General features: G+C 39.8%; 1 pseudogene; it reads right to left on the bottom strand.

Moving 5' to 3' along the window:
- Positions 1-6,802: 6,802 nt before the first annotated feature.
- On the bottom strand, positions 6,803-7,659 carry LOC132531363 (small ribosomal subunit protein uS2-like; annotated as a pseudogene).
- Positions 7,660-13,948: the final 6,289 nt, after the last annotated feature.

Raw genomic sequence — 13,948 nt, 5'->3', positions numbered from 1 at the left:
TCAAACTAACAAAAATTAAATTCAAAGAAAAAAATTTAAAAGCAGCAAGGGAAAAACAAAAATAACATACAAAGGAATCCCCATAAGGTTATCAGCTGATTTTTCAGCAGAAACTCTGAAGGCCAGAAAGGAGTGGCAGGATATATTTAAAGTGATGAAAGAGAAAAACATACAACCAAGATTACTCCACCCACCAAGGATCTCATTCAGATTCAATGGAGAAATCAAAAGCTTTTCAGACAAGCAAAGGCTAAAAAAATTCAGCACCACCAAACCAGCTTTACAAGAAATGCTAAAGAAACTTCTCTAGGAGGGAAACACAAGAGAAGAAAAAGACCCACAAAAACAACCCCAAAACAATTAAGAACATGGTAATAGGCACATACATATCGATAATAACCTTAAATATAAATTAATTAAATGCCCCAATCAAAAGACACAGACAGGCTGAATGGATACAAAAACAAGACCCGTATATATGCTGTCTACAAGAGACCCACTTCAGACCTAGGGACACATACAGACTGAAAGAGAAGGGATGGAAAAAGATATTCCATGCAAATGGAAATCAAAAGAAAGCTGGAATAGCAATACTTGTATCAGATAAAATAGACTTTGAAATAGTGTTACAAGAGATAAGGAAGGACACTACATAATGATCAAGGGATCAATCCAAGAAGAAGACATAACAATTATAAATGTTTATGCACCCAACATAGAAGCACCTCAATACATAAAGCAAATACTAAAAACCATGAAAGGGGAAATCAACAGTAACACAATAATAGTAGGAGACATTAACACCCCACTTACACCAATGGACAGATCATCCCAACAGAAAATAAAAGGAAACACAAGCTTTATACTAGACCAGACAGATTTAATTGATATTCATAGAACACTCCATCTGAAAGTCGCAGAATACACTTTCTTCTCAAGTGCACATGGAACATTCTCCAGGATAGATCACATTTTGGGTCACAACTCAAGCATTGGAAAACTTAAGAAAACTGAAATCGTATCAAGCATGATTTCTGACCACAATGCTATGAGACTGGAAATCAATTATGGGAAAAAAACTGAAAAAACCCACAAATACATGGAGGCTAACAGGACGCTACTAAATAACCAAGAAATCACTGAAGAAATCAAAGAAGAAATAAAAAAAAAAATACATAGAAACAAATGACAACAAAAACTCGACAACCCAAAACATATGGGAGGCAGCAAAAGCAGTTCTAAGAGGCAATTTTATAGAAATTCAATCTCACCTCAAGAAACAAGAAAAATCTCAAATAAACAATCTAACCCTACACCTAAAGCAACTAGAGAATGAAGAACAAAGAAAACCCGAAGTCAGTAGAAGGAAAGAAGTCATAAATATCACAGCAGAAATAAATGAAATAGAAACAAAGAAAACAATAGCAAAGATCAATAAAACTAAACGTTGGTTCTTTGAGAAGATAAACAAAATTGATAAGCCCTTAGCTAGACTCAGAAGATAAACAAACTTGATAAACCCTTAGCCAGACTCATCAAGAAAAAAAAAGGGAGAGGATGCAAATCAATAAAATTAGAAATGAAAAAGGAGAAATTACAACGGACACCACAGCAATACAAAGGAATACAAGAGACTACTACAAATAAACATATGTCAATAAAATGGACAACACCAAGAAGTTGATAAATTCTTGGAAAGGTCAATTTTCCAAGACTGAACCAGGAAGAATTAGAAAAAATAAACAGACCTATCACAAGTAATGAAATTGAAACTGTAATTAAAAATCTTCCAACAAACAGAAGTCCAGGACCAGATGGCTTCACAGGTGAATTCTACCAAACATTTAGAGAAGAGCTAACACTGCTCCTTCTCAAACTCTTCCAAAAAACTGCAGAGGGAGTAACATTCCCAAATTCATTCTACAAAGTGACAATCACCCTGATACCAAAACCAGAAAAAGATATCACAAAAAAGGAAAATTATAGACCAATATCACGGATGAAAATAGATGCAAAAATCCTAAACAAAATACTAGCAAACAGAATCCAACAAGATATTAAAAGGATCATACAACATGATCAAGTGGGATTTTTCCCAGGGATGTAAGGATTCTTCAATATACGCAAATCAATCAATGTGATACACCATATTAACAAATGATGGAATAAAAACAATACGATAATCTCAATAGGTGCAGAAAAAGCTTTTGACAAAATTCAACACCCATTTATGATAAAATCTCTCCAGAAAGTGGGCATAGAGGGAACCTACCTCAATATAATAAAGGCCATATATGATAAACCCACAGCAAACATCATACTCAGTGATGAAAAACTGAAAGCATTTCCTCCAAGATCAGGAATAAGACAAGGATGTCCACTCTTGCCACTATTATTCAACATAGTTTTGGAAGTTCTAGCCACAGCAATCAGAGAAGAAAAAGAAATAAAAGGAATACAAATTGTAAAAGAAGAAATAAAACTGTCACTGTTTGCAGACGACATGATAATATATATAGAAAATCCTAAAGATGCCACAAGAAAACTACTAGCGCTAATCAATGAATTTGGTAACGTTGCAGGATACAAAATTAATGCACAGAAATCTCTGGCATTCTTATACACTAACAACAAAAAATCAGAAAGAAATTAAGGAAACACTCCCATTTACCATCACAACAAAAAGAATAAAATACCTAGAAATAAACCGGCCTAAGGAGGCAAAAGACTTGTACTCAGAAAACTATAAAACACTGATGAAAGAAATCAAAGATGACATAAACAGATGGAGAAATATGCCATGTTCTTGGATTGGAAGAATCAACATTGTGAAAATAATTATACTACCCAAAGCAATCTACAGATCAACGCAATCCCTATCAGACTACCAATGGCATTCTTCACAGATTTAGAACAAAAAGTTTTACAATTCGCATGGAAACACAGAAGACCCCGAATAGCCAAAGCAATCTTGAGAAAGAAAAATTGAGCTGGAGGAATGAGACTCCCTGACCTGAGAGTATACTACAAAGCTACAGTAATCAAGAAGGTATGGTACTGGCATAGATCAATGGTACAGGATAGAGTACCCAGAGATAGACCCATACACATTGATCATCTAATTTACAACAAAAGAGGAAAGAACATACAATGGAGAAAAGACAGCCTCTTCAGTAACTGGTGCTGGGAAAACTGGACAGGTACATGTAAAAGAATGAAATTAGAACATTCCCTACCACCATACACAAAAATAAACTCAAATGGATTAAAGACCTAAATGTAAGACCAGACACTATAAAACTCTTACAGGAAAACATAGGAAAAACACTCTTCGACATAAACCACAGCAAAATCTTTTTTGACCCACCCCCTAGAGTAATGAAAATAAAAACAAAAATAAACAAATGGGACCTAATTAAATTTTAAAGCTTTTTGCACAGCAAAGGAAGCCATAAACAAGAGGAAAAGACAACCCTCCGAATGGGAGAATACATTTGCAAATGGAACAGTAGACAAAGGATTAATCTTCAAAATATACAAATAGTTCATTGAGCTGAATATCAAAAAAACAAACAATCCAATTAAGAAATGGGTGGAAGACCTAAATAGACATTTCACCAAAGAAGACATACAGATGGCCAAGAGACACATGAAAAGATGCTCAACATCACTGAATATTAGAGAAATGCACATCAAAACTACAATAAGGTATCATCTCACACCAGTCAGAATGGCCATTATCAAAAAATCTAGAAACAACAAATGATGGAAAGGGTGTTGTGAAAAGGAAACCCTCCTGCACTGTAGGTGGGAATGTAAATTGATACAACCACTATGGAGAACAGTATGGAGGTTCCTTAAAAAACTGAAAATAGAACTACCATATGACCCAGCAATCCCACTACTGGGCATATACCCTGAGAAAACCATAGTTCAAAATGAGTCATGTACCACAATGTTCATTGCAACACTATTTACAATAGCCAGAACATGGAAGCAACCTAAATGTCCATCGACAGATGAATGGATAAAGAAGATGTGGCACATATATACAATGGAATATTACTCAGCCAAAGAAAGGAACGAAATTGAGTTATCTGTAGTGAGGTGGATGGACCTAGAGTCTGTCATACCGAGTGAAGTAAGAAAGAGAAGAACAAATACCGTATGCTAGCACATATATATGGAATCTAAAATAAAAACATGGTACTGATGAACCTAGTGGCAGGGCAGGAATAAAGACATAGACATAGAGAATGGACTTGAGGATGTGGTGGGGTGGGGGAAGCTGGGACGAAGTGAGAGAGTGGCATGGACATATATACACTACCAAACGTAAAATAGATAGCTAGTGGGAAGCAGCTGCATAGCACAGGGTGATCATGATCAGCTCAGTGCTTTGCAACGACCTAGAGGGGTGGGATAGGGAGGGTGGGAGGGAGGCTCAAGAGGGAGCGGATATGGGGATATATGTATGCATATGTCTGATTCACTTTGGTGTACAACAGAAACTAACACAGTACTGTGAAGCAATCATACTCCAATAAAGATCTATAAAAAAAAAAGAAAAAACATTGAGGGACTTCCCTGGTGGTCCAGTGGGTAAGACTTCACACTCCCAATGCAGGGGGCCCGGGTTCGATCCCTGATTGGGGAACTAGATCCTACATGCATGCCACAAGAGTCCGCATGCTGCAACTAAGAAGTCTGCATGCCGCAACAAGGAGTCCACATGCCGCAACTAAGAAGTCCACATGCCACAACTAAGAGTTCACATGCCGCAACTAAAGATCCTGCATGCAGCAACAAAGACCCCACATGCCGCAACTAAGACCAGGAGCAGCCCAAATAAATATTAAAAAAAAAAAAACACTAAGCCAATAAAAGATCTGAAGTTCATCATGTTGCCCCCGAAGGATAACTAATATAAAAAGTATTATAAAGTAAAGCAACAACTGCCAGTGAGAGGCGATGATGCAATCTTTGCTGACACTGAATTTGGATCAAGAACACGGATGTCCTGATGTTTGGAAACCTTCTGTCAAATGTAAGGTATATTCTTCCTGAATGATAATATAAGCGTATAGGACTACACCACAGCAAGAGTTGAGTTCTCTTGATCTCATGAAACCGTTTCTTGCACAAACACTAGTATCAACAGCTTTGGGCTCCTATCAGAGTCTCTGAGGCCCAGGAAACCTCTTCCTCACTCCATTCCTTCATCCCTGATGGCCAGTTTATTCATAATATGGCACTGTATCATTGGCTAATTAAAACACTAACTTATTAATCTAAATATGTGTGTGTGTGTGTGTATCAAGGCCTATATATGTGGTTTCTTCCCACTAGTTCATAACTCTTCCAAAACTTTGCAGAAAATACCCTCAATGAAGAGCAAAACCCTACTTCAGCTGTTCATGCTACAGTGTCTCCATCTTTGGAGTAAACTGGAGTGTAGTTGTGGGTTTAGAAATCCTCCAGCCATACCTTCTCATCTACTCTTCCTTTCCACTCAACACCTGGGGAAAATGTCTCTCTTTCTCCTCATTAAATAGCTTAAGAGAGAGAAATATCAGAAAGCTTATGCTTTGTAGGGCCAAGGAAAGCAAAGTTTCAAAACCTCTCAGCTCAGAATGTGGCCCTCTGGCCTCTCCCTCAGCTTGGGAAACATGGAATGGGCTAACAGACCTCTCTTGCCCCAAAGGATCTTTCCAGCAGGCGTTAAGTCCTTATGACCCTGCCCCAGCATTCTTAGAACTGCTAACCCGCCATCTATTCATTCGTAAACCTCAATGCAGGGAGAATAGGGGAATGAATATATTTTTAAATGAATTTGTATTCAGTACAGAAATAGAGTCACAGTAAATCTCAGGCTACCGAGGCACACATTCATGGCTTTCACACTGTGTGAACTGTGAGTAATGATCTCCTTTTGGGGAAAACTTATTAAGAGTCAAAATATTAAGTTGACATTCTATTTTAATATGCATAAATGCAATAAAAGAATTATAACTTTAATTGTGTTCAGCACACAAAAATATTCCCCAGAGTACCATCCAGTAGAACTCAGAGAGCTTTTACCTTTAGCTAGAGAAACTGAACTCTTGGGGGTGCTGTGCTAAGAAAATGTGGACTCAGTGAACAGTTTCCTTCTGCAACACTTAGAAATTCACTTCCTAGGAGATCTGCCCTGGCATCCAGAGGATTGGTGCTACATTCTATGTGAAGACCCAAAAAGGGTGTAAATTTCTTCATGTCATTTTTTTGGGAAAATGTTTCAAAAACACTTCCTTTTTTAAAGTACACAGCGTAAGCAGAGGAATTTTAGCTAGGAGATGAGTTCAATATGCGAATGTGGTAGGTGGGATAACGCCCCCCGCCGAACACCACACACACACATAGAAGTCTATATCGTAAGCCCCAGAACCTGTGTAGATGTTGCCTTACATGCTCAAGAGACTGCAAATGTGAGTTGGCAAGATTATTACCCTGGATTATCTGGGTGGACCCAATGTAATCATAAGGCTGCTTATAAGAGGGAAGCAAGAGAGTCAGAGAAGATGTGAAGATGGAGGCGGGGGGCGGGGGAGGAGGGGGGAGAGAGAGAGAGAGAGAGGAGAGAAATAGATTTGAAGATGCTACCCAGTTGGATTTGAAAATGAGGGAAGAGACCATCAGCAAAGAGAATGCAAGGACTTGATTCTCTCCTAGAACCTCCAGAAGGAAACATTTTTTTTTTTTTTAAGAAACTGTTCATTTTCCATCAACCTATTTCCATTTGAAGAGTTTGTGGAAGAACAGCTTAAGATGACTCAGTGGTTGCTCCTACCCATTCAGTGGCCTGAGCAGTGGGAGCTGCAGACCAGCCTTCAGTGGGGAACTGCTGAGTAGGCACAGAGGGCACCTGCACACCTTCGGACCAGTCCGCCACCTTAGGGTGAGTAGCAGTGAACTCAGGAGCGGTCGATTCACCCTGAAATTCCTCCTTGGCCACAGCTTTCCCAGCTGCTGCCTGTTATTCCATTTCAATCTCTTCAGGATCTCTGTAGAAGTAGAGATCAGGCATGACCTCCCATGGGTGTTCACAGGAGATGGTCCCACGCATGTGCAGAACTTCCCAGGCAGGCATCCACCACATCAGACCCACTGAGTGAGCTCCCTTGTTGTTGCACAGGATGGCAACGTCCACATAGCACAGCGGAGAGCCTGTGTTACACAGAGTGACGGTAGGCAGGTTAACGTAAGAGGCCTCTGTGAGAGGCTGGTGGTCAGCCCTGGGATCAGTAACCGCCAGAAGTCTTGGCTATCGGAAGGCTGCCTGGATCTGGTTAGTGAAGGTTCCAGGAGTGAAATGGCCAGCAATAGGAGTGGCTCCAATGGCAGCACCAAACTTCAGCACAGCTTGCCGGCCAGTATTCCTGGAGGATACGACACCGACATCAGCTGGGAATTCAATGGCACGAGCTGCCAACAGAAGCTTCTCCCAGGTTCTCTTCAGATTTATGATGTAGATGCCATCACTTTTCCTGTTGTAGATGTACTGTTCCATTTGGAAGTCAAAGTTGGTGCCACCTAAGTGGGTTCCTGCTGCAAGGAATTTGAGGACATCCTCCTCCTTCACTTGCAGGACGTCAAGGGCTCCGGACATTGTGAAAGTTTCCCTTTAAGTTAGGATGGGAGTCCAGAACAACGCTGTATGGACCCCTGTCTGGGTAGTGCGGAAAGGAGGAACACATCCTTGCTGACACCTGGATTTCAGTAACTCTAACTGGGAGGACTGTGAGATAATAGGTTTGTGTTGTTATAAGTCATAAAATTTGTTGAAATTTGTTACAGCAGCAATAGGAAACTAATACAATGCATCAAAAGAAAGGGTCCAAGAAAAGTACCATAAAATTCTCCTAATTGTGAACAATAAAACCACAATATGCCAGGGCTTAAGACTCTAAGTGGATTCTAATCAGAATCTGTTGGCCATCACTGTGCCTGACATAGAAGTGACACTCAGTACACAACGCTTATGTGTAAACTAATTAATAAAATACAAATAAATCATAGCCATGTACATGGAGTTTAAATAAACAATACATAACTTCCTACTTTTCAAAAATGCAGTCTCTGTGGAGGAAAATATGATCAATATATCATCAACTCAAAAAATATAGTGTCCTCTAGATCTGATGACCTTGTTCAGCATCTCTTATGAGTAAATGTGTGATTGTTTGAAGGTACAGAAAGAAGACATAGCAACGTGCTTTTGGATATCTGTTCCGCTTTCCTTTTCCTTCAGCTTTGCATAAACCAAACATATTCCACTTAGGAACTACACAAATATTCGAAGGTGGCATGAAGGTTGTAGCAAGCACGTTTTCCAGGGGAAGTAGATTTTTGCATTTGAAATTGGCCATAGCTTAGCAACGCCAGCTTCCAAAACATTTATGCTAAGAGAAGAGCTGCATATGCCGTTGTGTTCATGTACCGAAACAGCACCAAGCAGGGGTGCCCGACAGGGTGGAAAGGAAGAATCTCAAAACATGCTTATTTTCTTGTTATTATTGCTGTTTAAAATGGTTGTTTTCAACTGAGAGCATCACGCCTTTAACATTAGTTCAATACTGTAGAAAGGATATGTTCTTTACATTTAACTTTGATATGGTGTCTGTTATGACTGGGATCATTATTATTACTATGAAAGAGTAGCTTCCAAATTGAAAAATGAGGAGCTCCAGTGGCATCTCCTGACTCCAGTGCAATACTCCCACTCAAGCCGTCAAAGGGCCATAAGCTTTGTCTGTTTCCCTCCCAAATTCCCCTGAGTGGTGTGGGGTGCAGGTCATCAAGCCAGTTGAGGGCAGAGGATAGATTCTGCTCCATCTTTTCTCCTGAGAGGAGGATTTAATCTATTTTCTCCTCTATAGGGACTTAGCTGTTAGTCCTGATGTCCAGAGAGCTCCTTCCTCCCCTCACTGGAGATGACCTGGTTTATTAAAAATCACATGCAGGGCTTCCCTGGTGGTGCAATGGTTGAGAGTCCGCCTGCCGATGCAGGGGACACAGGTTCGTGCCCCGGTCCGGGAGGATCCCACATGCCGCAGAGGGGCTGGGCCCGTGAGCCATGGCCGCTGAGCCTGCGCGTCCGGAGCCTGTGCTCCGCAGCGGGAGAGGCCACGGCAGTGAGAGGCCCACGTACCGCAAAAAAAAAAAAAAAAAAAAAAAAAAAATCACATGCAAAGTGGTTTAACTGCATGGGAAAATACGTGGTTTAGTTGCCAAGCAGATTCAGATGAACTATGGCAGCACCTAAATATCAGTCATAGTCATAGCACCAATTCCTTCTGGAAAAGGTCAGAGAGTTGCCACTATCTCCCGGCAGAGAAAGTTTTCATTGCTCTGGGGTCAAAGCTGGAGAACGTCAGGACATCCCCAATGCTTTCCTGGATGCATTTTCATATCTCCTTCCTTCCTTGTCCATGATGTTCTTGGAAGAAGTTCTGACAACAGAATAAAGACCTTGTGCAGAACAAAAAAAACAGGGCCTTTAGAGCAAAACACATCTGGGCTCAAACCTCAGTCCTGTTATTTTCTGGCTGCGATACCTTGGAGCTGGTAGATAGTCTCTCTGAGGTTTGGTTTGCTCATTTGTTAAATAAAATAGCATCACACGGTCTGCAGCATTGTCACAGTGCGATTTAAAGAGTTAAACCCCTATTATCTCTTGTCACACTTCAGAAAGAGTAGCTACTACTAAAATCCACAAATATCTCTGCACTGGTAGAGTCTGTATCAATCTTTCAGGCTCCACCATTACTGTTTAATATTTTCTCAAAACTCATAAGTTGTCTGTGACTGAGATCACAGCAGCCTCTTCAGATACAAAGGAAGCTACTACCTCAATCTAGTCTGAGTGTACAGTGTTCTGGAAAGAGTGGGAAACCTCTCTTACAAGAGAAAGGAAATTCAAAAGCCTATTTAGAGAAATTAACCGGTTAAATCTGAATGGCCAGGTAAATGAATCAAATTACCTGCTACCCTGGGAACTGCAGGCTCTAAATTCTGACTTACCCTCCTACCCACCCACGTGCTGGTCATCTGCGACCACACTGTGCATTTCCCCGACAAAACCCTCAGGTACAGCTGCTCGGTTTGGCCGGCTGGGGTTCTCAAAGTGTGGCTGCCCTCTAGTGGCAGCTGCCTTCCCCATACCCAATTGTAATCGTTTTTCTTTCACTCTTGTCCAACTGCAGAAAGCCCAGGCAGCTGAGTGGCCTCCGCTCCCTGTGCTGTCTTTTAGTGAGAGGGAGCCACTGACTTTGAGCTGCATTTCTCTACCTAAATATCTGTCTTCCGAAACCCTGCTAACAGTTAAAGAAATTTATCATTCCCTCTTTGCATTCTCTTTTCCAGACTAAGGGTATCTCAGGTAAGGTAGAATCCAGATTCTTCATCATCTAGCTGCCTTTGGGGGATCTTCCAGGTTTCCTTCTAAAGGTGACAAGTAGAACTGAGTATTTAATCCAGCTGCTATCTGAGCAACACAAAGCAGCACTGGGATGCTGCTTCCCAGGCATCTGGACTTGCAACTCCCAGGCATGGCTCAGGGGCTCTCCTCTGGTTCCAGCCTATCACGTGCACTTCCTACTGCCAATCAAACATCTCTCACCTGGGTGGCCTGCACGCACCTCAAATTCCATAATATAAAAGCAAACTAATTTTCCCCAAACCTGTTCCTCCTCCTTCTGTGCTCAGTGCCTTGGACAAAGGTCTACCACCTCGGCTCCACAGCTGTTCCCTTCTGGCTCCATCGCTACTGCCCTAATCATATCTGACACGCATACCTAAAAGTGATAACTCCCTGATTACAACAATTTTTTCTGCCTACAGAATAAAATCCAAACACTTTGGGAAGGCACTCTGGTTCCTTTATAATCCGGAGAGCCCAGTCTGCCCTCTTTAGGCTCACTGCCCCCCTCACCACATCATCGCACAAACCATCCCCAATTATATCACACATTTCTTCCTCCACATGTTTGTCAATCTGGTGAAATTCTATCCACCCAGCTCTAAAACTCCGCTCTGAATAATATCTCCACTGTGAAAACGTCCTAGGTTCATTTCCATTGCAGCAGAACTAATGATTCTCATCCTGGACTCACAGCAACTTGTTGATTCTGTGCTTATAGGACATACCATCTGGTGTCCAAGTCTCAGACAAACCCTCTCAGTCTTGTGGAACTCTTAAGTTCCCTAGATCTGCAACCTCATCTTATAAAATTTTGTAAATCTAACACCAAGCACAGTGCTGGACATTTGGTGGGTGCTTAAAAATGTTCTGTGAATTAAATCCAACTATCAGCACCTCTTAAAATTACATGAGCTTTTTAAAATGTTACAGTCCTAACTGTGGTCAATTAAAAAGTCCATCTATTATGTTTTCACCTAAACTAGTATAAAGACAAATTTCCATTTCCTGTAGTTGTGTAGGTGATTTCTTTGGGGAAGGGGGAAGGTAGTTACTCACCAATGGACAATATTCAATATTTGGGTCCATCTGTGGACCTGGGTTTCAGTCTGAGTATGGTGATTAAGAAGGCAGTCTCTGTAGTTAGACATCTACATTCAAACACCAATTCTTTCATTAGACCTTAGGCATGTTAAGTATATCTCTAGAATTGTTTTTATCTGTAAAACTGGAACAAAGAAACTACTTATCAAGATATGTGCCAGGATTAATCGGAATAATCCACGAAAAACATTTGCACAGTGCCGAGCAGATAGTAATTGCTCTATAAATGTTAGCCACAGTGATAATTATCATCTACAGATCCCATATCTCTATGCATACTTAGCATACATAAAATTCCACAAAGAAAATAATACAAGTCATCGTGTGTAAATACCTTGATGAGAATTCTACTGAGAATTTCTTGATTTTATGAGTGTTGCTAATTTGGCTTAATTTCACTGTAGATACTAAATGTTGCCTCTTTCCCGTGAAAACAAACCCTTGCCCAATGCCCACGTTAATAAGTACATAATGTAGAATGTTAAGCCACTGCTTTATGGGAGCGATATTCCAGGGAGTTACACTGCAGCTTAGTAAACAAATAATTTCCTCGGCTGGACTCCGGTGCTGAAGAACCTAGAATATTATTGTTCCCAGGTGGAAATAGGCTATTTCATTATTTTTCTTGCACATGCAGATACTGCAACTTTTTAAATGCAGCAAAGATCACTGGTATACGCTTAGTCACTCTTTGCCTCAGTTCCCTTACATGTAAAATGGGGATCATAATAACAGGAGCTATTTTGTAGAGATATTTTGAGGATCAAATGAATTCATATATTTAAAGTGCTTAAAACAAGTGACTGGTCTAAGAACTTTAATTAAGTATTATTTTCATAGTAAATATCCTCATAGAGATAACAAGATTGCCTCAGGAAATCCAGAGCAGACGGAAACATAGACATCGAGTAAAATAAAAAACAGATGAATAAAGACATAGAAGAAAACCATAAAACCGGAACCCTTTCCACTAAATCCTATGAGAACATTCGCTATTGGGATTATATGACAGTAATGATGGTATCATACATGGCTATTTAACATGTTTAAGTAAGTTAAAATTTACACAGAGAATTTGTATATTTTGGAGTTTAAAATGTGTACAAAGGTTTATGTGAATACTCATTTGAAACAATTTTGCTTTTGTCTCAGCTTGAAAAACACAAGTAATTATTATCCAAATAAATGCCTTTGTTCTCTTGATTGATCAAGAATTTATAAAGTGTACTGTGTGGCATTACAGAAGGAGATACATTCAGAATGTATATTCCCATCATCAGCGGCTTAGATTCTTTGCAACAATCAAATTACCTAGAGGGTAGAGTCCTTTTATAGATCCCTTTACATCCTGCAAGTTATTCTGAATTGGCTAATCAGAAACTCCTAGGATGCTTGCTGAAGATACTTTGCTCTGAGAGTCCATTCCAGACCTATGGATCAGAACTCTTAAGATGTCTTCAAGGAATCTGTATGCCTTACAAGCACCCCAGGAATTCTGGTAACCATTCGATTTGGGAGCTGTTACTTGCGTGCCTGGGAAAAGCTTCTGCACATAATAGGCACTAGGTAGGTAGCAATTTAGAAGTTGAAGTTAGAAACCCTTACTTCACCTTCCGGCTCTATTATTTGCCAGGAGGGTGATTTTAGACACTGATATCTTTAAAAATCATAAATTTTCTCAACTGTAAAATGGGGTCAATCATATCTTATTGGGTTAGATATAACCCTATCTTATAGGGTTACTGTGAAATTAAACAAAATCAAAAGTAAAGTACCAAACACAGTGCCTAACACAAAGTATATGAATAATAAATGTTAGTCCTTTACAAAGATAATTTAATTTTCAATAAACATAGCTGGAATGGATGACATAATTTCTCCATTAAATGGCATTTGAAAGAGTCCTTAAATATTCTTCTTCTTGTTCCCAGGAATTCTGTAAAGAGAGGGGGACTGAGTATTTCTGCCTTTTGCCCACCGCTGTTAGCACTAACATCAATGTCATGATGTTCTGTAGATTGTCTGTTGCTAGAGTGGCACTTCTAGAAGACTCTTATTGTCTGTCTTTATGCAGGAAATGGGATTAGGACATTAGTATTCTGACAATGATATTTTTGGAGGGGGTGCTTTAAAATAAATTGCAAATCAAAGTATTTTGTAAGAATGCTGACATAATTACATGAAAATTTCTCTAAAACTAGACAGGATTCCTAGGAGAAGTAGAGAGTACCAATCAATGGAAGTTTAGTTATTCACTCCACGTAGTCTGTTTTCATTTATTGACCCATCCTGACACCTTGTGTCATCCCTTTAAAAATGTCCCTATCTGCATTTTTTAACAAGAAAAAGACCTAATAAAATGTGAGTTTCTCAGTGATAACAATG

Source organism: Lagenorhynchus albirostris, chromosome 13, assembly GCF_949774975.1.
Source record: "Lagenorhynchus albirostris chromosome 13, mLagAlb1.1, whole genome shotgun sequence".
NCBI lineage: Eukaryota > Metazoa > Chordata > Mammalia > Artiodactyla > Delphinidae > Lagenorhynchus > Lagenorhynchus albirostris.
The sequence above is the reverse complement of the archived record's forward strand: the minus strand, read 5'-3'. Positions and strand labels throughout refer to the sequence as shown.